The sequence below is a fragment of the Danio rerio genome, chromosome 14, assembly GCF_052040795.2.
Source record: "Danio rerio strain M-AB ecotype USA chromosome 14, GRCz13ab, whole genome shotgun sequence".
NCBI classification, from domain to species: Eukaryota; Metazoa; Chordata; class Actinopteri; order Cypriniformes; family Danionidae; genus Danio; species Danio rerio.
This window is the reverse complement of record NC_141034.1, coordinates 41,242,100-41,265,525: the sequence shown is the minus strand read 5'-3', so window position 1 is coordinate 41,265,525 and position 23,426 is coordinate 41,242,100. Positions and strand designations below refer to the sequence as shown.

Here is a 23,426-nt window from a genome sequence, read left to right as displayed (position 1 = left end):
GTTGCCATACCTCCAGCTGCGATGGCGGCTGTGTTCTCTAGCAGCTCCTTCCACCAACACAGAGAAGAAAGGTTGTTTAACAGGACCGTTTTTCTTTCTGTTTGACTTTGTTCCGTGTCTGAGGAGCAATTTCCACAAGCAGTGGGAGCCCATCGCTAGACCACAGGAACTGCGAAGAGTCGCTTTGCTTGCTCTAAAGTGACAAGTTTCACACATTCATAAGGTAGGGCTCGACCTGGGGGAGGCTCTCGCTCAAATCTCTTTCCCTATCTTCTCTCAAGCGTGTGTTTCTGAGAGGACCTGCGGATCGGTGCATTGAGCTGTAGCCAACAGTTCTACCTCACATCTGGAGCCTCAACTGAAATCTGCAGGACAACCTGCCTGTCGAGAACAGTACAAACACAACTCGGCTTGATGGCGATGCATGAAAGGGCATTTCGGTGCACCTGCCGTTTGAGGCTGCCTTCTTAGACAGGTACAAAAGCCATGGCGTAGATCGAAGAGAACGGACACACAGAATTAATGGGCTTCGCGCTCAAGAACTTGCACCAACCTGAAGCACCTGCAATTATTTAAATGAGAGCAAACGACTTGCTCGGGGTCCTTAAAACTATTTACTATTGAGTATTTATGGGCTGTCATTCACAGGGAGCTACACTGTGGCTCTGACAATTCATCTTTAAGGCTGAAATTGCATTTGCGCTGTCAGACTGGCCTATTTTAAAAGCCCCTAACCAAATCAACTCGACTAGGCAGGCTTGCTGATGCATTAGCTCTAATTAAGTTGGCAGTGACAAAGCTTTGTCTAACAATGTGCTAATTTATTTCTCTAAAGAGTGTCGGTTGTTAGCATGTGATAAAAACGCAAACCGACTAGCAGTATTTGGACGCCGATCTGTGTCTAAGCGCTCCGCATCCGCAATTACCAGCTTTGATGTAGAGAGTTAAAAGTCAATTGAGAGATGCAAATTTAAGGCTTTTGTTCAAATCTCAAAGTGCTTCATGTTTACGGTGAGGTAAATACAGGAGAATGGCACAGTAATATGTTAATGATATGTCTTTGCTGTTGGCAGCATAGCATGAACTTCTTCCCCCGATCAATTAATATTCATAACAAAAGGTTTGTTTTTACACTCCCACGTCTAGTTGAATTGTGTTGAGTGTGCATGAAAGTAAGTAAGCGTACAGTATATATGTATTTATGAAAAGTGATTCTAATATGTGGGTGTGTGACATTAGGTTAGTAAAAATGAAAATGCACCATTTTAAAGGCATAACTGAAATTATATTATTATTTTGACTTTTAATGAGTGCTTTTGTATAGTTTTTTCCTTAGAATGTTTGTTTCACTTTTATTAGTTTTTTTTTATTCTTGAACATTTTTTACATTGCATGCTTATTTTGAAAGCACTAAAACTATAAAAGTCTAAAGCAGATTTATATTTCTCACTCATATTTTCACAGATTTTTTTATTCCATTGGTTTTTCTAACCATATTTATTTTAAACTTAGAACATTAATCAATTTATATCTTCCTCTTTTTTTGTCCTAATTCTTTTTTTTTCTGTGATTTTTTTTACATTGCATGCATATTTTGAAAGCACTAAAGTCTAAGCAGCTTATTTTATTCCCAAAATTTTCCATTTGTTTTTTTTTTTCTAACCATATTTAGTGTAAAGTTTAACAAAACATTCACAACTTGAGTGCATAAAAACATCCTGTCAAATAAACAAAACTGTCATTCACTGTCAGCCAAAGAAACAAAATGTCTCCTGAGAAATCTTGATAGTCAGTAGAGATGCTACTTCCAAATGTTTCCTGACTTATTAGTGTTTACAGCCTTAACAGTGTGTAAATACACTATGAACATACCTGATTAAAGCAGCTCTTCTTCACTCTTGCATAAACTCCAGTTCAACCTACTGTAACATCAGGCCCTAGGAATTGCAGAGAATTCATCAGTGCGAAAACAATTGACTCGAATTCATTATGCTTTTCTGAAAACATTACTAATTATGCCCTTTGGATTATAATGCAATATTCTGTTCCATCTATTTTAGTCATTTATTAGCCCATAAACTGTGTCTGCGGCTTAGACTAGACACAAGCCATATGCACTCATGCTGATGAACTTTCCCCTTAATAGTTCAAAAATCCAGACCAGATCTGTAATTAGCATTAAAATATCTTTAAATAAAGTGGATGGCCATTAAAGTGGAAATCTGAAAAAAAAAAAGAATTAAAGGTCCAACTTCTTAATTTTAAGAGGTTATGACTGGGTACAAATTATTATAATTGAAATTATAGTCTACAAAATCCTTTTTGTGTTTACAAGTGGCCAGTTTATGGTAGTCTTTTATATTCTATTATCTGTGAGTATAAAGAGTTCTTTGAAACATTATCTATAGCAGAGATGTCCAAACTAGGGGCCACGGGACAATGTTAGCCGATGGTAACCTTTGATTTGTGCCACCATCCCACATGAGAAGAGAGTGAAAATAATGGGAAGGGTTGGAGTGGGAACATTCACTACCTGACAGAAGTTTTGTGGCCTATCCAAGTTTTAGAAACAACAAATAATAACTTGACTTCTTGTTGATCGTTTGGCATCAGAAGTGGCTTATATGAAAGGCAAAGGCCTCTAGATTACATTTTTTTTACCAAAATTAAATATGATCATGCCTTGATTTTTCAATATTTAATTAGGACAGTAAGGTCTGACTTTGCTTAGACAAAAGTCTTGCTGCTTAACAGAAATAATATATAGAATATAAAGTCATGGCGCAGTGGAAAAGGAATTAATATTGTATGACTCAAATGAGCTTGGAGGACAGCACCTATACATCTCTGCAATGACTCAAAAAGCTTATGAGTGAAGTCATCTGGAATGGTGAAGACAGCTTTCTTGCAGGTCTCCCAGAGTTCATCAAGATTCTTTTCTTCATTTTCAATGTCTCCTCCATCTTATCCCAGACATGCTCAATATTGTTCATGTGTGGTGACTGGGCTGGCCAGTCTTGAAGCACCTTGACCTTCTTTGCTTTCAGGAATTTTTTGCACTCTCCTGTGGTTGTAATGTAACGGGTAGCACAAATGTCTTGATGCCTTGGGCTGTTGATGTTGCCATCAACTCTGAAGATCTCCTTGCACGTCCCCATACTGAATGTAACCCTAATCCATGATTTTTCCTTCACTAATCTTGACTGATTTCTGTTAGAACCTTGGGTCCAATAGGTCTTGTGCAGTATTTGTGATGATTATGAAACAATTTACCCTATAATTCATATGATAAATCTACCTTCTGTCACTTTTCCAAATGATAAACTAGAAGTCAAGTTATTATTTGTTACTCTTACAATTGGCATTGTCGACAAGACCTTTGTCAGGTGGTGTAGATTGTAAATTCTAATTTAACATAACTTTTTTTTTTTTGTTTGTTTGTTAGTTTCATTCCAGAGCTACAAAAAAGCAAAGTGAAAATATATGTTTTATTTAAAGGTTGTAAATAAATTATATATATATATATATATATATATATATATATATATATATATATATATATATATATATATATATATATATATATATGTGTGTGTGTGTGTGTGTGTGTGTGTGTGTGTGTGTGTGTGTGTGTGTGTGTGTGTGTGTGTGTGTGTGTCTCGTAGAACTGGTGGCCTTTAGATATTAGGAAAGTATCTATCTATCCATCCATCCATCCATCTATCCATCCATCCATCTTTTTACTGTATATGTCTATATGTCTGTCTGTATAAACTTTGCTTTGATTTAAGATGCCATACATATATGAATGTATCTTAAAATAACTGTTTGAACAAATGGTTCAATGAATCCTTCTTTAAGTCAAGAACTTCCTGTCTATACTGGTGGTTTTAGTGTCATCTTTAATTGCATTAAACCCCAATGTGCAAAAACATAAAAGGACCAAAACAAAAAGAAAGCAAATACATGATGGTCAACTGCTATTAACCAGTGTTTATCCAGATACAGTCAATTTTATTTTTTAAAATTTTAAATAAAATATTTACTATGTATCATGAATCATTGATCATTTTCTATCTATCTATCTATCTATCTATCTATCTATCTATCTATCTATCTATCTATCTATCTATCTATCTATCTATCTATCTATCTACCTGTCTGTCTGTCTGTCTGTCTGTCTGTCTGTCTGTACTGTGAAACTTTCACAGTATGTCTGATAATGTTTTCTTCAGGAGAAAGTATTATTTGTTTAATTTCAACTAGAATAAAAGCAGTTTTTAATAAAAAAATAAATAAATAAAAACATTTTAAGGTCAAAATTATTAGCCCTTTTAAGCTATATATTTTTCTTGATAGTCTACAGAGCAAACCCTCATTATACAATAGCTTGCCTAATTACCCTAACCTGCTTAGGTAACCTAATTAACCTAGTTAAGCCTTTAAATGTCACTTCAAGCTGTATAGAAGTGTCTTGAAAAATATCTAGTTAAATATTATTTACTGTCATCATGACAAAGATCAAATAAATCAGTTATTATAATTGAATTATTAAACTTTTATGTTTAGAAATGTGTTGAAAAAATCTCTCCTTTAAACAGAAATAATTCAGACTTCAACTGTATTTAATTGTTTCTCAAAATAATAGTAAAACATACATAGGTATTTTGATTTTCACAAGCACATGCAATCTATGAATGCACCTTGCTTAATGTGTACTCGTTGTCTCCCACTCCACTTAGCCTAGCCAGTGAACTTGGCTTTGCATGTGTGTGATGGTCTTTTTTCACGAGGGTAATTAGCATAAGGCCGTAAGAGCGAGTCCAGCATCGACTGCAGAAGGAAAGTAGGCTTTGAGTGCCCCCCAAAGGCCACAAAACCACCTGTCAAAATCCAGACCCTCACAAAGACCACGAGGCAAGCTCACCATCACTTTCTAAGGCAGAGGACAAATGAGGGAGAAAATGTTCCTTAAGACTTTCTTGCATCTGAAGAGAAAACGCAAGAATCCTATAGTTAAGACATGCATGCGAGGAAACAGGTCTGTAGAGGAAGCAAAAAAGAAAGAGCAACGAGGCTCAAGGGGGAAATTAACATAAATGCTTTCCTTTTGTAAAAGCAGGGCTGGATTCTAAAGGCAACTCGCCTCCGCATTGTCAAGGGCGCCAATTAACAAGCAGAAGACTCGCTACTAATTAGCTTTAGCATGTGGCAGAGAGTGGCTGCTCCACAAGTAGATGTTTTGAAAGGGTGAGGGTTCAGGGGTGTCAGAAGAGTCGAAAATGAGTGCATGTGTAACTCCCGCACCTGGTGGAAATAGGGTTTGGATCCTCACTTATCTAAGAGCGAGATAACGCTTCATGTTTTTATGAAAACAGTGACGTGTTTTCCCCGTGGATGTGCAGCTTCCTCACTTTATCCCAGGTTCCTCCCCTTACCCTCTTTTACCGTTGTCATTCCCCAGCTCTTTTCTGCTCATCAGAGAGGAGCGTTTGATCTCTCCTCCGTCCTGTATGTTGCTTGCGCTCTGCAGAGAGTGTACGGAGGGAAAGAGGAGGGTTAACATCGCAGGACTGTGATCCTGTCAGAAGAGCCCTGAGGCTGAACAGGGTGCCGCGTTCAGCAGAGGTGAGACAACACGCATCGCAAACCCCTCTCCCCGATGCTCTCGATCAGACTTCTCAAGAGACTCCCATTCGTATACAGGAATAGTTCGCCCAAGTAAAAATTCTGGGGGGTTTGGCATCTCATATCGTTCCAAACCAATTTGACACTATTTCTTCTTTGAAGTATAAAAATAGTTGATCTGATCACTCTTGTGGTGGCAACAGACTTCTTGGTACACTCTTAAAAATCTTTTTTGGACTAATGCTATAAACACAGGCTCATTCTGAAAATGTAGCTCTATATACTTTTCTGAAGATGGCGAATGATGTAGCTAGAAGTATGTAGGGCTGCATTTCATCTTTAAAACGAATGCTACGAGGCGGTATGACACCATTCCAGTTCACGCTCACCAGCTGACCGCTTACCTCATGACACATGAGAAGAGCAGGCACGAATGGCACTTGCGATAGAAATTTGAGATATCATAAAGCATACACAGCAGCCGCTGATGGATTAGCGTAAACAAAAATTGCAAAAAAAAAAAAAAAAAAACCTTCTGGGACAAATTTAGCAAATTCCAGAAATGTATTAGCCTGGGTTGAATGCTATATAAGAATTTCTTTTAGTGAATACTTCCTAATGCCATAGCATTCTTGTAACTAATAGCTCAGGATACACTGGGCGGAACACTGGAACACTAATGTGTACATACACACACACGCACAAACACACACACACACACACACATATATATATATATATATATATATATATATATATATATATATATATATATATATATATATATATATGTATAATTACTATTATTATTAAATATTTATTTATAATTTTTTTATTTATTTTGGAATGTAGACGTTCCATGGATATTAAATGTTCTTCTCTGTACCATGTATTCCAGGAGTACCTTTATTTTTAAAAGTGTGGCATCCTGTTTAACTGATTTGCATACACTTTAGTTTGATGATCTCTTTTAAAGATTCTGTTGACTAAATAAGTATTTCACATTTACACGTAACTCTCGTTAGAGGTTTAGTAGACTGTTAGTGTTATCAGAATTAGTTGACATGCTTGCAAAGTTACGCATAACCAGTAGTAGAGCATTTTGGGAACTATTAAAATAGTGTTGGCAGATTAAGCATGCAGTCTGCTTATACTCGAGTGACTTACTGAAGTAACAGTCAACAGAAGACCATCAGAGTAAATTAAGTGTTACTGGATTAGACTCTAGTTTAACAATGTGTCAAATGTTGTAGTCAAAAAGTAATTACAATATGTACAGTATATGCCTCAGAGATTCATTTCCATTTCTATAAAATTCAGCGTATAACATGAATAAGGTCTGTTTGTAATAATATTATAAAATAACATTGATATTATATTCATGAACTCATGAGCTCATAACTAAATTCTAAAATCAATGAGCTCTTAAGCTTTAATGCATCTAAACAGGCACACATGCAGAATAGAATTGGAATTATAAGGTTCTATCTGACATTTTTGTCAAAATAATTTATTGAAATATTGTTATTAAATGGGCGACGCAGAGGGTAGCACATTCGCCTCATAGCAAGAAGGTCGCTGGGTTGCTGGTTCGAGCCTCGGCTCAGTTGGCGTTTCTGTTTGGAGTTTGCATGTTCTCCCTGCGTTCGCGTGGGTTTCCTCCAGGTGCTCCGGTTTCCCCCACAGTCCAAAGACATGCGGTACAGGTGAATTGGGTAGGCTAAGTTGTCCGTAGCAGATGAGTGTGTGTGTGTGAATGTTTCCCAGAGATGGGTTGCGGCTGGAAGGGCATCCGCTGCGTAAAAACTTGCTGGATAAGTTGGCGGTTCATTCCGCTGTGGCGACCCTGGATTAATAGAGGGACTAAGCCGACAAGAACATGAATGAATGAATGTTATTAAATGACAATTTATTTACATTATGAGATGTTTTTTATAAAGATGTTTACATTTTAAGTATTTTTATTTAAAAAACAAATGTTACATACATATTGTTTGCTATGGAATGCAAAAACGTTGAAGCTCAATATCTCAAAATCAATCAGAACGCAGATAGAACCTTATAATTCCAAAGTGACGATATGATATTTGCAGCACATGTTTTAAATAAAAATTATTCTTTACTTGAGCATAGCTAGCACAATTCTCTAACCTGGTGAAATCAGTGTTGGTCCAGGCAGGTTTATGCTGTTTGCAGTTTGTTATGGTGCTGGAGCATCATAGTCATGCTTTTCTCAAGCAAAGTCCAGCAGCACTCCTGCTTGCAAATGGTGGGGACCATTAACCATCACCCCATGCTGGTTCCAACAGGCAAGATATGCTTGAGATTGGCAAACTAACAACCAGCGTCTCTTGCCGTTACCAGCATGCAAAGATACCTTATGCCGCAGATCAACAATGCTGGATTTTTCCCACAAGGGTATTCTTGTAACAAAAAATTCTGATTGTTTATTGAAAATCTGACCTAGCTCCCTATGTTCATAAAGGTTCATGAGATAAGCAATGCTGTCACATACATTCTGTTCAGTTTGTTGAGGTAATACATTATTGATCCAATTTGTTGGCATGGCATTGAGCTAACCTGATTCACCTCAATGATTGGTCCCTATGCTACATCAACTGCCCTACTACAGATCATTTGTATGACATGGTCTATCATGTTCTATGTTGGGTTTGCAGTTTTATTAAGCTTTAAAGCACAGATGCTTAACTCTGTCCCTTGATGTCCACTGTCCTGCAGAGTTAAGCTTCAACCATGATCGATCTCATCTGCCATTTATTTTGTAGTGCTGTGTTCCAAACAGGATAAACCCAGCTCCAAAGGGCACTTCAAAGTAAAAACAACAATGCTTGCCATTTTGAAGGGTCATTCCGAACCAAAGTGCTTCAAACTAGCCATTTAAAATGGTCTTTCATTTAAAATGGATTTCATTTTAAACACACCATATGCTGCAATCCTGCAAGTCCCACTTTCACCTCATGTCTGTCACTTTTCACAAATTCTCTTTCCCGCATCCCACTGTTTTTGACAGTTTTCTTATATGATGAGTTCCCCGTTTTTCACTTCTTTGCACGTGTATCTCAACCTCCTCTTCATCTGCTCATTTGTCTCTCTCATTTCATTCTCTGTCTCTCTTTAGGCTCTGTGCTTTGTCTTGCTGTCTCTTTCAGAAGCCTTTCATTCCTCTTTCTTCATCAACTTCGTTTTCTTTTACGTAAGCACAGTGGTCTTTCCCTGCCCAGCCTCAGCATATCTAAATAAAGAGCGTGCCTTAGATTGCACTGGTCCATGATGGAGAGTGTTTTGTCAGGTGAATGAATTGCTGAGTGAATGAGAATGGAAAAATGCTGATTCTCACTTCAACATGGCATATATTTAAATGTCAGCCTCTCCACAGCTACTAACAGCAAGGAAAGGCTAAAACACATGAAAGATAAAGAAAGTGGAGACAGCGAACTGAGAAATTCATGATACTAGGACATAATTAAATAAAAGCATGTATAAATATGTTTCTACAGCTAGGATATTATTTTATTATGAAATATTCAAATTAATTTTGAGATCATTTTAAAGTAGGGAACAAATATTCACTAATACGTGGCACGATGGTTTGCACTATCGCAACACAGCAATAAGATCGCTGGTCTGAGTGCCGGCTGAGCCAGTAGGCATTTCTGTGTGGAGTTCTCCCCGTGTTAGTGTGAGTTTCCTCTGGGTGGTCTTGTTTCATCCACAACTCCAAAGACATGAGCAGGGCCAGACGGAATCTGTGGATGCTTTTTGCTATTTCTGCAGAGAATTTCTTAAAAATCTGCGGATTTTTGCGGAATTATTTTGGGAGTGTCCAGCGAAGTATCATAACTAAAACCTTAATATATGAAATAAAAAGTAATAATTTACAGAATAAATACTGAATAAATTCAGATTTACACATTTACTCAAGTAAATAAACAGAATTAATGATTGGCTAAAAATCTGCAGAAATCTGCAGAATTCTCCGGAAAATCTGCGAAATTCTGCGTAAGCAGATTCCGTGTGGGCCTAGACATGAGCTATTGGTGAACTTAATAAACTAAACTGTCTGTATTGCATGAGTGTCTGTGTAAATGAGTGTGTATGGGTGTTTGTTAGTAGGTTGCAGGTAGAAGGGCATCTACTGCATCAAACATATGCTGGAAAAGTTGACGTTACATTCCACTGTGGTGACCTCTAAAGTAGTGGCTAAAGGGGAACGCACACTGGATACGCGCACTATGCCATGAATTTTAGAATTCTAAAACATAGATTTCTATGAGGGTATGTACATGGGCACCGCAAGTCTGTGGCTGTCTGTGAAGCCCAGCTACAACTTAGGACACTGTTCATATTTCTGCCATGCCACAGAGCAGTACCTGAATAGTTTTAAATTAAATAACATTTAAATGTGTGCGTCTAGTGTGTGATACTTCCAACTGTGCGCACTGTGTCACGGCACCTGTGATGTGCGACCTGCTTCAGCCGAAGGAAATTAGTTAGTGAATGAATATTAGTGAATATTAGAGAAATTAGTGAATGAATATTTACTAATAACAAGGAGTTTTCTCTTAATAAACACTTAATTACTGCTTATTCAGAAAGTATTTGCTGTTAAGGTAAATTGTGCAGAGTTTAGGGATCTAGAATATGGTCGTGCAGAATATGGGATTATTATGTGCTAATACGCAACCAGTAGACAGTAAAGAGGTCAGACTTTTTTATTTTATGTTTGTGGGTTATACTGTAAAAAAAGTCATAATAATACAGACTACATGGTAACAGAATAACACAGAGATACTCAATGACATAACCATTTTCAGTGGTTTGCTATGTTGCTAAGATAAAATAGTGTTATAGATTCTGGATTCTGCTTTGCTCAGTAGCAGAAGGCTTCATAGCTGGGTAAATTTAGAGTGCAGTGAATGAAGAGTACAACACTAAATTAAAAACTCTATTTGCTGAAATAATAAAAGAAAAACACGATGGTGTTTTCAAGACTTTCAGATGAAGGAAAAAAATGTGTTAGACTGATGGCGGAAGCCAGAGGAGAGAATAACATCAAATTTACTCTCAGCCCCATAGATGCTGTATTAGAAACACCTTGCATAAGCAGTAATTTGTATATAATGTTTTGTAAAAAAAATTGTGAATAATATAAATAATGTTTTGCAATTGTCTTTGTAATATGTGTTTTTTTTTATCAAAATATTAAAAAACTTTTTTAAGGATTTAAGATTATGATAACTGCTGAATGCATCATACTAGTCTCGTAAAAAGAGCACATTTTGCTTTTGAAAATAGGCGAATAAGTCCTAGAAATTAACAGTTGAGTTTTATCTTATGTTTATCTCCAGGTCTGGTAGGAGCACTTTTAGCTTAGCTTAGTGTAGATCACTGAATTGGATTAGACCATGAGCATCTCACTTAAAATTGTAAAAAAAAATAATAATAATAATAAATAAAAAATATATATATTATTAGCATTGATTAGATAATTATTTAAATATTTAAATAATTCTGTAGTCACATCATGTTCAAAGACCAACACAATATATTCTGGTGTAAAACTATATGCTATACCATTGCTGCAGCAGGCACAATGATATTACCAGCACCTGAAAATAGTCCCACCACCAAGACCAACATTTTCACTCTGTCTTTGCATTTTCTGATAGCTCTATAATGCTGGTTTCATAGGTCCCACATACAAAGGAAATATAAGCAGTGTTAATCTTAATAAATAATCAGTAGGATTATCATTATTGTTGTCTCACTAGAAAACATTGTGGCCAATCAAATGCTTCTGTGGTTGTGCATAAGTGAGTAACATCCGAGTCTGTGTTTTATTGCAATTGGACCTTTTTAGTGATCATTTATACTTACTAGATTTACATGAGAATGAGTAATCAATGGAGGCTCACAGTACAGAACTCTAAGTCTTGTCCATGCAATGAATTGAACTATGCCAATGTATATCAAGTTTTAGGCACCATTTTCATCATTTTATGAATTCCAATAATCAAACCCACAATGTATTCCTGATGTCATAATCTACAGTTGATTTACTTTTATCAAAGCATCTTGTAATTCATTGAAATGTAAAAGAAATGATATGTTAGCCATCTTTACAAAATACATTCTAGCCAAATGAAGGTACCATAATTATAATGCCTCCCTTTAGAATAGTCTTTGCTGTGGTGGCATTTTCACAATGCCTCTGTAGTCAGGCACTGAAACAAAGCAAATGTCTATTTTTGCCTCCTAAACAAGTTCTCATTTGTCTACAAATTGTTTCACTTGGATAAACGCAGCCTTTAAATGTTAAGCATATATGTATTAATAAGCTGTGCATCTGTTTGGGCTATCCATATAGTTTGTGTTTCCGCGAAAGTTGAAATGCACAGGGCAGATGTATAATTTCAGCATATGGGAAGTGAGTGTGAGAGTTCCAAGAAATGATTTTTATTCATAGGCCATGAAAGTAATTCTGCCAGAGCCTGCAGAGAAGCTCCCAAACGCAAACAGCTCTATGGGTGCAACCACAGTGCCCTCCTATGGACAAACAAGAGAAATGACGCTATATGACTCGCATTTTAGTTGGATGGAAAGTGTTTCTGAATCCCTACATTGAAAGGATTAGGAAAACTACCCGCTGACTTTTAGATGAATTCAGAGAAAAGCAACAAACCTTGTCAGCATGTCACTATGACAGGTCACTACGACTTTTTTTTCTTCTTCTTCTTTTAAGCACTTGTTCTAATCCCACTTTCAAAAACCTGCGCTCATATATAGTCTGTCTGAATGTAATTCTTATTTCTGCTCAGAAATCAGGGATTCCGCACAAAGCACAACCGGCTGTGAAAAGCACCTCTCCTCCTCTCCATGGTGCTGTTACTGCACAGCGGAGCACCTTTAGCAACAGCCTGCTCCCATCATGGTGTATGAGAAAACGTTTTTGCAGATCCTTTCTTCCTGCTGTCATCAGGGTGCAGAACTTTGCCCGAGTTCAATCTTTAGCCAGTGCGTCTTTTAAGTTACTCTCAAAGTCACTTTTTTTTCTACTGCACTCTACAGTATGAGCTTATATAAGTACAATTTATTCATGTTTTTACTCTAATCCACTTACTCGGAGTCTGCTTTTGTGTGTAACACTGTAACCCCTGGTATGTTATTGTAAAGGTTTTTTCACACTTGAAATAATTGAATGATGGAATGGTTTACCTATACTTTTTCTTCTCATAACTTGGAAGCAATAAAAAGTCATATGCAGCTATCTAAAGCATCTGAAGCATCTAAACATCTGGCTATGAGACTCTTACACTGTATTGCAATGCAGAGTTACAACTGCAGAAGTGATTCTAGGCATAACTCTTCTTTTAGGGCAGGGTTTCTCAACCTCAGGTAAAAATGAATGCTACTAAATAGCAAATGTTTCTAAACCTTTGCTGAACAGTGGTGATTAGCACAACAATAACCCATGGTTAATCCTAGTGTGAAAAAGCTGCTAAAGGGGTAGTTCACCCTACAATTTATATGCTTCAATATATTGTTTAATACCTTCCACTTGTATTAAACATGCTATTATTATTTTAATTGTTAAATTTTTTTATTGAATACAAACAGGGCAACATGGTGGGTTAGTTAGCACTGTTACCTCACATCAAGAAGGTCACTGGTTGGAGTCCCGGCTGAGTCAGTTGGTATTTCTGTGTGGCGTTAGCATGTTTTCCCCTTGTTCGCAAGGGTTTCCTCTGGGTGCTCTGGTTTCCCCCACTGTCCAAAGACATGTGCTACAGGTGAATTGAATAAGCTAGATTGGCCATAGCATATGTGTGTGGATGAGTGTGTATGGATGTTTCCCAGTTTTGTGTTACAGCTAAAAGGGCATCCGCTATGTAAAACATATGCTGGACAAGTTGGCGTTCATTTCGCTGTGGCAACCCCAGTTAAATAAAAGGACTAAGCCAAAAATAAAATGATTGAATGAATACAAACAGGGCGACACGGTGGCTCAGTGGTTGGCACTGTTGCCTCACAGCAAGAAGGTAGCTGGTTGAGTCCTGACTGGGTCACTTGGCATTTCTGTGTGGAATTTGCATGTTCTCCCCATGTTCGAGTGGGTTTCCTCTGGGTGCTCCAGTTTCCCCCACACTCCAAAGACATGCGCTATAGGTGACTTGAATAAGCTAAATTAGCTGTAGTGAATGTGTGGATGATTGTGTATGGATGTCTCCCAGTACTGGGTTGCAGCTGGAAGGGCCTCCACTATGTAAAACATATGCTGGATAAGTTGGCGGTTCATTCCGCTGTGACGACCCCGGATTATTAAAGATACTTACACTGTGAAAAATGCAGGATTCCACACAATTCATTCATGTCCTAACACAAATCAATTAGGTTAATTTAACATGTTTAACAAATTTCTGTTAATTGAACATAAAAAAATTAAGTTATCCCAATGAAATCTCAAGAATTGTGTTGTTTCAGCTCATTTTAAATTAGTTTAAACAAGTAAAAAAAAATTGAATGTAGCCAAAAGAAAATAAATGAATGAAAGAATACAAGGATATTTTGAAGACAGTTAGATATTAATAACTATTCACTTACAAATAGTTTTTGATTGATTGATTGATTGATTGATTGATTGATTGATTGATTGATTGATTGATTGATTGATTGATTGATTGATTGATTGATTGATTGATTGATTGATTGATTGATTGTCCGACTATGGAAATTAAAAGTTTGCCATTTTCATCTTTTCTTCAGAATATCTTATTTATTGTTCAAAAGGGGAAATATACTCATAAAGGATTGGAGCAACTTGAAGATGAGTAAATCATCACCCTGGAATTATAAGGTTTTATCTGCGTTATGAATGATTTTGAGATATTAAACTTCAATGTTTTTGCATTCCATATAGCAAACAGTATGTGTACCAATATTTTTTTTTTTAAATAAAATGTAGACAACTTCTCATAACATCCCATAATGTAAACAAGTTGTCAATTAATATGTCAATAACTCAATTTTGACAAAAATGTCAGATAGAAACTTATAATTCTATGGTGACAAAATGGTGAGTACATTTGAATTTTAAAGTGAACTATCTGTCTAAGAACATAGAACACTGTGCTGCAAACATATGCAGGAAACTTGATCCGGTACCTGAACAAACAGTTGCATTACTAAACAATAATATATCTGCGCAAGAGGTGAATAAAATACACTCCCCCTGCAATAAGCAGAGCATATTTGTTGGTTGGTTTGTTTGATTGACTTTTTTTTTTACTTGGGCTAGTTTGCCTAATTATTTGACACTATAATGTGCTGGACTATGTATGCCTTGGTTTCTTTGCCAATCCGCCTAAAATTTAAGCCAAAAATGAAAATTTAAACATCATTCGTTTGGCCATGTGGTTTCAAACCTGCATGCGTTTTCTACAATTGTTATTATTTTCAATTGACCACAAATGAAGCAAACACCAAATCGCAAGTCTTTCTTTACCTTGGCTGAAAGGTGGTGATTTCACCAAAGGTAAACAACAATAACCCATGGTTAATCCCAGTGTGTAAAGGCTGTTAAAAGGACAGTTTACCCTACAATTTAAATCCTTTCATATATTTTTCTCACACTCCACTTATATTAAACTTTTTTTGCTTGATTGATTGATTGATTGATTAATTGATTGATTGATTGATTGATTGATTGATTGATTGATTGATTGATTGATTGATTGATTGATTGATTGATTGATTGCCCTGCTATGGAAATTAATAGTTTCCATTTTCTTTAAAATGTCAAGTTTCAAGCCTGTATGTGTTTTATTATCAGTTGCCTATCAGATTGTTTCAGATATTTTGAAAGTTAGTTTGACAGAATTTTCAGTTTTGAGTGAACTACACCTTTAATTCACTAATCTATGTGTGTCTTGGCTATTTTGCATCAGCTACCTTGTCTAATAGCTTAATACTAATACCCAAATAATGTATCCTTATTACAATATATAAGCAGACTAATAATAATAAAAAACAGCAACCATTTGAGCAAGTATAAGCGAGAACCTGAAAATGTCATTGCCATACTTCTGTAGATAATTAAAAAACACTGTGTTAGAATTGTTAATTAATTTTTTTCCGAAGTGAAATAAAAACATATAAATTCAGAGAGGAACTGAAACAGATCAAACTATGTGACATGTTTAACATGTTCAAACGGACTAAGAAGTGTGAAACGAATCCTGGATCCTTCACAAATGCACAGCACGCAAATACAGTTTATTACTTATTGAATGCAGTTAAATTGGAATGCATGTATGCTCATAAATTTACCAGACCAATAGCACATAGATAGAAAGTTTTCCCTTATGTTAATTGTTGTTTTAGGTGATCTGTACAAAAACATGCAGCAGATTGCTAGCACAAACAATACTGATGTTTTTAAATATTGCGGAGCATGCTCATTGGAAGCTGATATAGCAGAAACCAATCACCTGTACCATGTTGCTAATGATGTGGATGGAAGCAGGTTGTATAAGACCTATCAGCTTGTGCACCCATAGAATTACGTGACAGAGCTTTCTATTGGTTTTCTTTTGGTCCATAGTCATACTGAGTTTGATGTCAAACCACAGCTTCAATTCACAGAAAATGTGGCATATATGCTATACAATACATAGTTATATTCCTGCTGATATGCCTTTAAGAACATGAGTGACTTATTTTCTTGAATAATCAATAAGAAGGTGGTTTAAAATGGTTTTCAAAGTTCTAGAAACTTCGCTTCCCTGCTCAGAATGGAGAATACAGTGTAAGTTAATCATCAATCTTTGTAAAAGTCTCTTATAATGCTCACATAACAGCCCCCCCCAGTTTTGGCATTGTTCGACAAACCATAAGTGTTTCCTTTGAAAGCTTGGTTCCAGGAGTTTGAACATTAGCTGTGATGGATGAGAGTTTTAGTCCTTAACTCTAGGTACAATGCTATTCATGCTATGAATAAATTGCATGCGCGTGCTGAACTTATTTCTTCTAGTGGTGTCCTTTTATTGCTTTTTGAAACACTCAAGACATATTTACCTCAAGTAGTCATGCTGTGTGATTTAAATAATTGTATGTTTAGATATTTTAATGTAGATGTTCTTTTTTTTATTGTTAAAGTGTTTACCACATTCTGTTCATCACAAGAGTGGAGGAGGAATTGCAGAAAATACAGTTAAAGACTGAAATGTTCAAGAGAATAATGTACGTTTAGCTGGTTGTTAGTGTAAAATAAACCCAAGCCAGGTGATCAGAGACCCATAATGCACTGGCTATGCTTTGTGCCTCCATTTAAGCTAATTTTGTGATAATGACTAGCTTACTGCACACATTATGTGGATTATTACACAGCCACTTTACATCGATTAATAAAAAAAAAATGCATGAATTATTGACTTGCCAGATAGTATTAGTTGAGAAAAAAGACTGGAGTGATGTAGGAAACATGACATGACAAGTGCAGATACTAGATGTTGAAAATAGCCTGCCGAATTGGAATACCAATTAGAATTGGTAATTTATGAATGTACGTATTATACTTGAATTCTTAGTTTATTGTTGCTACACTGACATTCCATTTTGTCTGTCCTAGAATGCATTTTTCCATGCATTTAGTCGGTTAGTTTTTTAGTCGGTTAGTCGTCGGTCAGTTGGTTGAGTGGGTGGGTTGGTTGGATGGTTGATTGACTAGGTTGTTGGTTTTTTGCTGGGTTGATTGGTTGGTTTATTGGTGGGTGGGTGAGTGGGTAGGTTGGTTGGTTGGTTGGCTGGTTGACTTGCTGGTTGGTTGGTTGGTTGGTTGGTTGGTTGGTTGGTTGGTTGGTTGGTTGGTTGGTTGGTTGGTGGATGACTTAGTTGGTTGGTTAGTTGGTCAGTTGGTTGGCTTGTCGGTCAGGTTTGGTTGGTTGGTTAGATGGTTGATTGGCTAGATTTGTTGGTTTATTGGTGGGTGGGTGAGTGGTGGGGTTGGTTGGTTGGTTGGTTGGTTGGTTGGTTGGTTGGTTGGTGGGTGGGTTGGTGGGTGCGTGGGTGGATGGCTTAGCTGGTTGGTTAGTAAGTTAGTTGGTTAGTTAGTAAGTTAGTTGGTTGGCTTGTCAATCGGTCTGTCATGTTTGGTTGGTTCGTTGGCTGATTGGTTGGTGGGTGGGTGGGTGGATGGCTTAGTTGGTTGGTTAGTCAGTTAGTTGGTCGGTTGGTTGGCTTGTCGGTCGCTTAGTCTGAAGGTCAAGTGTGGTTGGTTGGATGGTTGATTGGCTAAGTTGGTTGGTTTGTTGCTGGCTTTCTTGCTTGGTTGGTTGGTTGGTCTGTTGGTGGGTTAATTGGTTGGTTGGTTGGTTTGAACCCTACTGGCCAGATTGGTTTACTAATATAATTAATTTTATTGATTTAATTTCATTTTTCATTCATTCATTTTCTTGTCGGCTTAGTCCCTTTATTAATCTGGGGTCGCCACAGTGGAATGAACCGCTAACTTATCCAGCAAGTTTTTACGCAGCGGATGCCCTTCCAGCTGCAACCCATCTCTGGGAAACATCCACACACACTCATACACTATGGACAATTTAGCCTACCCAATTCACCTGTACCGCATGTCTATGGACTGTGGGGGAAACCGGAGCACCCGGAGGAAACCCACACGAAAGCAGGGAGAACATGCAAACTCCTCACAGAAACGCCGTCTGAGCCGAGGTTCGAACCAGCGACACAGCGACCTTCTTGCTGTGAGGCGACAGCACTACCTACTACCTACCTACAAGAGTAATTGTCCTAGAAAACAAAAATAGACGTATCCAAAAATATAGACACTAGGTATTCACTCAGCAGAAACAAAATTCAAAAGTGTAATGCTACAGAACATAAAAGACTCTACTCCAAATTGTGTACGTCACCTTTTCCTACTGTTCTCTACAACACCCTTAACAAGTCCCGAATGATTCTCGGCACTTTCCAAAGGACCTGTCTTTTACTTCTTTAAGTAGAGAGTTAAAGAGACAGGCCCATTTTTTTTAAAAAGAGAAGAGAAGCACAGGAGGGAGATTTAGAGTTTTTCGCACAAAGTAATCAAAAAAGCACAGCTAGGACTATCTCCAAAATGGCGCAGCACATAAGGATTCGTCTGGGTGCTATCGGCACAGACGCCATTCAGAATCTGCTAAGCCGCTGCCGCCACTCATGAGAGATTCCATTACAGGAGAAATGGGATAGCAACACAATTATCTCAAGTCCAATTCTCCAAGCCCCATTGTGTCTGCAAACTGAGACCTGAGCCTGGATTACTATGGGCCAGGAGGGGGGAATTCAACTCACCCTTCCCTGAATGCACTAAGCTTTTTCCATCAGAAAGAGGAAAGAAATAAGAGAGAGAGAGAAAACAAGAAAAAAAAAAAGCAGGGTTTGGATAGTTCGCGATTCAAAAGATTGGCCTTGGGTGGCTCAGAGCAGCAGATGCCTCAGCAGCAAAGAAGTCCCATGCCGTCTGGAGAACTTGCCCCTTAACAACAGAGAGAAAAGAAAGAGAATCTAAGGGAATGCAGGACAACGAAAAAGCTATTCAAAGCCCATATGAGGGGACAATGTTAATTTGCAGCCAAAAGTGCGACGTGCCTCTTCTGTCTGTCATTGTGTGGTGTAAAATGATGCAATTATGAGCAAGGACTAATGCATTGCAGCATTACATTGGCTTAAAGCGGTAGTTGGCTCAAAATGAAAATTTACATCACCTATCAATCATTTACTCATCCCCAAGCGGTTCTATGTTGCTTTTTTTCTGTTTGTAGTTTGATGAATGTTGTTAAACCGGTAGCCATTGACTTGTTGGTGAACTGTACCTTACAGGCAAGACCCTTCAGGCAAAAACAAACTTTTTTATTCACATTAATTTTAAGATTTTGGGATTTTAGTGCTTTTGTGAAAACACCCAAACTGTTTTCACCAAGAGCTTTTTCCTCCCACGCTGACTTAATAATACTTGAATATTCTCTGAATTAAAGAATGAAAAAGGAAACTGTCTTATTCCCATTAATAAAATTCTAACTCTAATGTGTCACTAAAGTGAAACAAACATTTTGAACTTTATTCAATGTTTTATTTTAATAAAGAAAAGGCTCTGAAATGGTTTAAACACTGCATTTCAGAAATGTTGTTTGCGATTCTTAATATAAATACTGTAATGTACAGTACTGCTTTATTACTGTGATAGTTTTAATTTATTTTACTGATTTACTTTCATTTCAGGATATTCAAACATATTAGTTGATTTCTATTCATATTAATATGCCTTTTCTTTATTTGTTTATTAAAATTATATTTTAATTTTGTTTACATTGGAAAGTGTGCATAAATTTCCAAAATCCCATCAGTAAAAAACTAGCTCTCTGCAACTCTCTGTCATCTACTGAAGTTCAGCAGGACTGTGCCCAGTCAGTACCTGGAAGGAAGTATTACTATTATTATTATTATTATTATTATTATTATTATTATTATTATTATTATTATTATTATTATTATTATTATTTATTAAAAGAAATTAAGAATTTGGGTCTTTGTCAAGTGTTCAGATATTTGTTATAGAAATGTATATTTAATAAAGAAATGGCTTGTTTGTCTATTTAAACATGACATTTCAGAAAAGTTGTAACATAACATGCTTGGAATTCTTAGTGTAACCAGTCAAGTGGGAAATTTAGTGAGAATTTTTTTTTTTGCCCTGTTCACCTGCAGTCTCTTGCCTTAGTATTCCAAAAACTACCAAGCAGTGGTCTTGAGGACTTAACTTTGAAGCAGTTTAATATACGGGCATATACTTTTAATAGCAGTATTCTGATTGCAGTTAACAGTGTGTCATCAATTCAATCCAAAACCAATTACACTGTGTGTCTTTATTAAGTGTGGGAAGCTCTCTGAGGGCTCGTCTTTGAATGTAACTGCACTCACAGCAGAACAGACTCTCATGATACCCGCCAATGGCTTTTATTCCACCGTCAATGTGCTGCAAACTTTTTATTGTCTAATGTTGTCACTTGAAAACCTGGTGAATTTTTGTTATGGTTATTTATAGAGGTTTTTATTTTTCAAGAATATTTGTTTGTTTGTTTATTTGTTGACTGTATCTAAACTTCAGCTCTTTATTTAATCTGTAGCTACTGATTAATTCATTATTTATTTATTTATTTTGTTGTTGTAATGTTGTATTCATTTTATTTTACTGATTTAGATCAGTTCAAGAATGTTCAAACAGATCCACTGACTTCTATTTATTTATTTATTTATTTATTTATTTATTTATTTATTTATTTATTTATTTATTTATTTATTTATTTATTTATTTATTTATTTATTTATTTATTTATTCAATTGTATTGTTTTATTTTAGTTTTATTCATTTAAATATTTTATTTTATTTTATTTAGTACTTAAAATTACTTTTTTAAAGTTGTTTACATTGTATAGTCCCTGTTTTTAAAGAAAGTGAAGACGTGTGCATAGAATCCTCTGATCATACATGACGTCTGTTTCTTCATTTCTACACTAGATTTTCATTTTCTTGTTCACTTGCACTTAAAAGTCGTTGTGAAATCAAAAGTTTCCAAAAAGTATGCACATAACCCCACCGGGTCTTGCATCGTCCTTTTTTTTCTCCTCCATCGGTATGTCCCTTGAATAAACAACATCCTCCAGTGACAATTACTTGCAAAAGTTCTTGCCGAGCTTCAGAGCAGGCTTTACGTTTCAAACATTAGGCATTTTACTCTTTGTACGTGCAACAAAAAGCATTGTTAGCGATCCTCTCCCAAACTCCAACTCTGCCAGATATGCGATAACGCCGTTAATTACGTCCTGCTAGATAAAGCGTGTGGAGGACTTTGAAAAGAGCCCAGGAGTGAGCTGACGTAACTGCGCTTGGTTATCAGAGTTTCCCAACACAATCCCAGTTTGAAGCCTGTCGACATATTTTATAAGCTTGTTAAGAGGAAATAAAAGGTGTGCAGTGAAGAAAGGAGACCACACGCCCAAGCTTGGACGCTTTTATCCTCCTCCTCTCCTCAGACAAAAGGGATTTCAGTGGCACTAATTACACAGAGGGTAATAATAAAGGCAGCGAAAGGAAATCCCATTCGTGCCCCGTACTGAGGTTTGACCCACAGCTTGACCTCGCTGCCGAAAAGGAGGAGCGTTTGATTAGCGATCGACTGATTAGTGGACTAGTGACTGGAAAAAGAGTTTTGCAAGCTCCATTACACAAAGCTTTAGAGTTACTCGCTCAAAATTGGTGGGGAGTTTCTTTTAAGTTCAGACAGAGCACGTCTTTAATTAACGTGCCAAAATCTAAATCTCTCCAAACTCTTGCTCTTCCTTTCAGCGTGCTGTATCCTCACATCCCAAGAGAAGTGGTCCAAATATCATAAGAGGCATTATTATCTGTTTTTTCTTCTTTATAGATGTAGCTTCAGGTTTTCAAAAAACGGGAAAGACAGGAACCCATTTTCCAAATCCTGTGCCCATAGGCATTTGTTATGCTATTTCAATTTGAGTTTTATGATTATATGATATGTTTATATGATTAAATATGTAAAATTATAACTCTAATATGTAGATAACAAGAGAATAAATTACATTTGCAAAATAATTTCCCTTGTAAATATTAATCGTGATTAATCGCATTGAAAAATATAAGTTTTAACTGAAATTATACGCACTGTAATGTAAATCTAAAATATGGGTTATATAAAATATACTTCAAATATATGTACTGTGTATATTTATTATGTATACTCATCAGCTACTTTATTATACACCTGTCCAACTGCTTGTTAACGCAAATTTCTAATCAGCCAATCACATGCAAGCTACTCAATGCATTTAGGCATTAAGACAGGGTCAAGACGATCTGCTGCAGTTCAAATTGAGCATCAGAATGGGGAAACTTTGAGGGTTTAAGTGACTTTGAATGTGGCATGGTTGTTGGTGCAAGATGGGCTGGTCTGAATATTTCAGAAACTGCTGATCTACTGGAATTTTCACACACAGCCGTCCTTAGGGTTTACAGAGAATGGTCAGAATAAGAGAAAATATCCAGTGAGCAGCAGTTCTGTGGGCGCAAATGCCTTGTTGATGTCAGAGGTCAGATGAGAATAGCCAGACTAGTTCGGGCTAATAAAAAGGCAACAGTAACAACCGAGGTATGCAGAAGAGCATTACTGAATGCACAAAATGTGAAACCTTGAGGCGGATGGGCTACAGCAGCAGAAGACCACACCAGATGCCCCTTCTGTCAGCTAATAACTGCAAACTGAGTCTACAATTCGCACAGACTCACCAAAAATGGACAATAGAAGATTGGAAATACGTTGCCTGGTCTGATGAGTCTCGATTTCTGCTGCAACATTTGCATGGTAGGGTCAGAATTTGGCATCAATCTGCCTTGTATCAGCAGTTCAGGCTGCTGGTGGTGGTGTAATGGTGTGGGGGATATTTTCTTGGCACACTTTGGGCTCATTAGTACTAATTGAGCATTGAGCCTATGCCACGTGATGCTATCATGTCAATATTGGACAAAAATTTCTGAGAAATATTTCCAGTACCTTGTTGAATCTATGCCACGAAGGAATAAGGCAGTTCTGAAGGCAAAAGTGGGTCCAACTCCTTACAAGTAAGGTGTACCTAATAGAGTGGCCGGTGAGTGTATATACACACATGCATGCATATTTTTCAATAAATGTTTATAATATATATATATATATATA

At 36.7% G+C, this 23,426-nt stretch overlaps 1 long non-coding RNA gene across 1 annotated transcript in view; it reads left to right on the top strand.

Moving 5' to 3' along the window:
* Positions 1-23,426, top strand: part of LOC147834003 (uncharacterized) — a 152,227-nt gene that overhangs the window by 71,144 nt on the left and 57,657 nt on the right. The window lies entirely within an intron of this gene.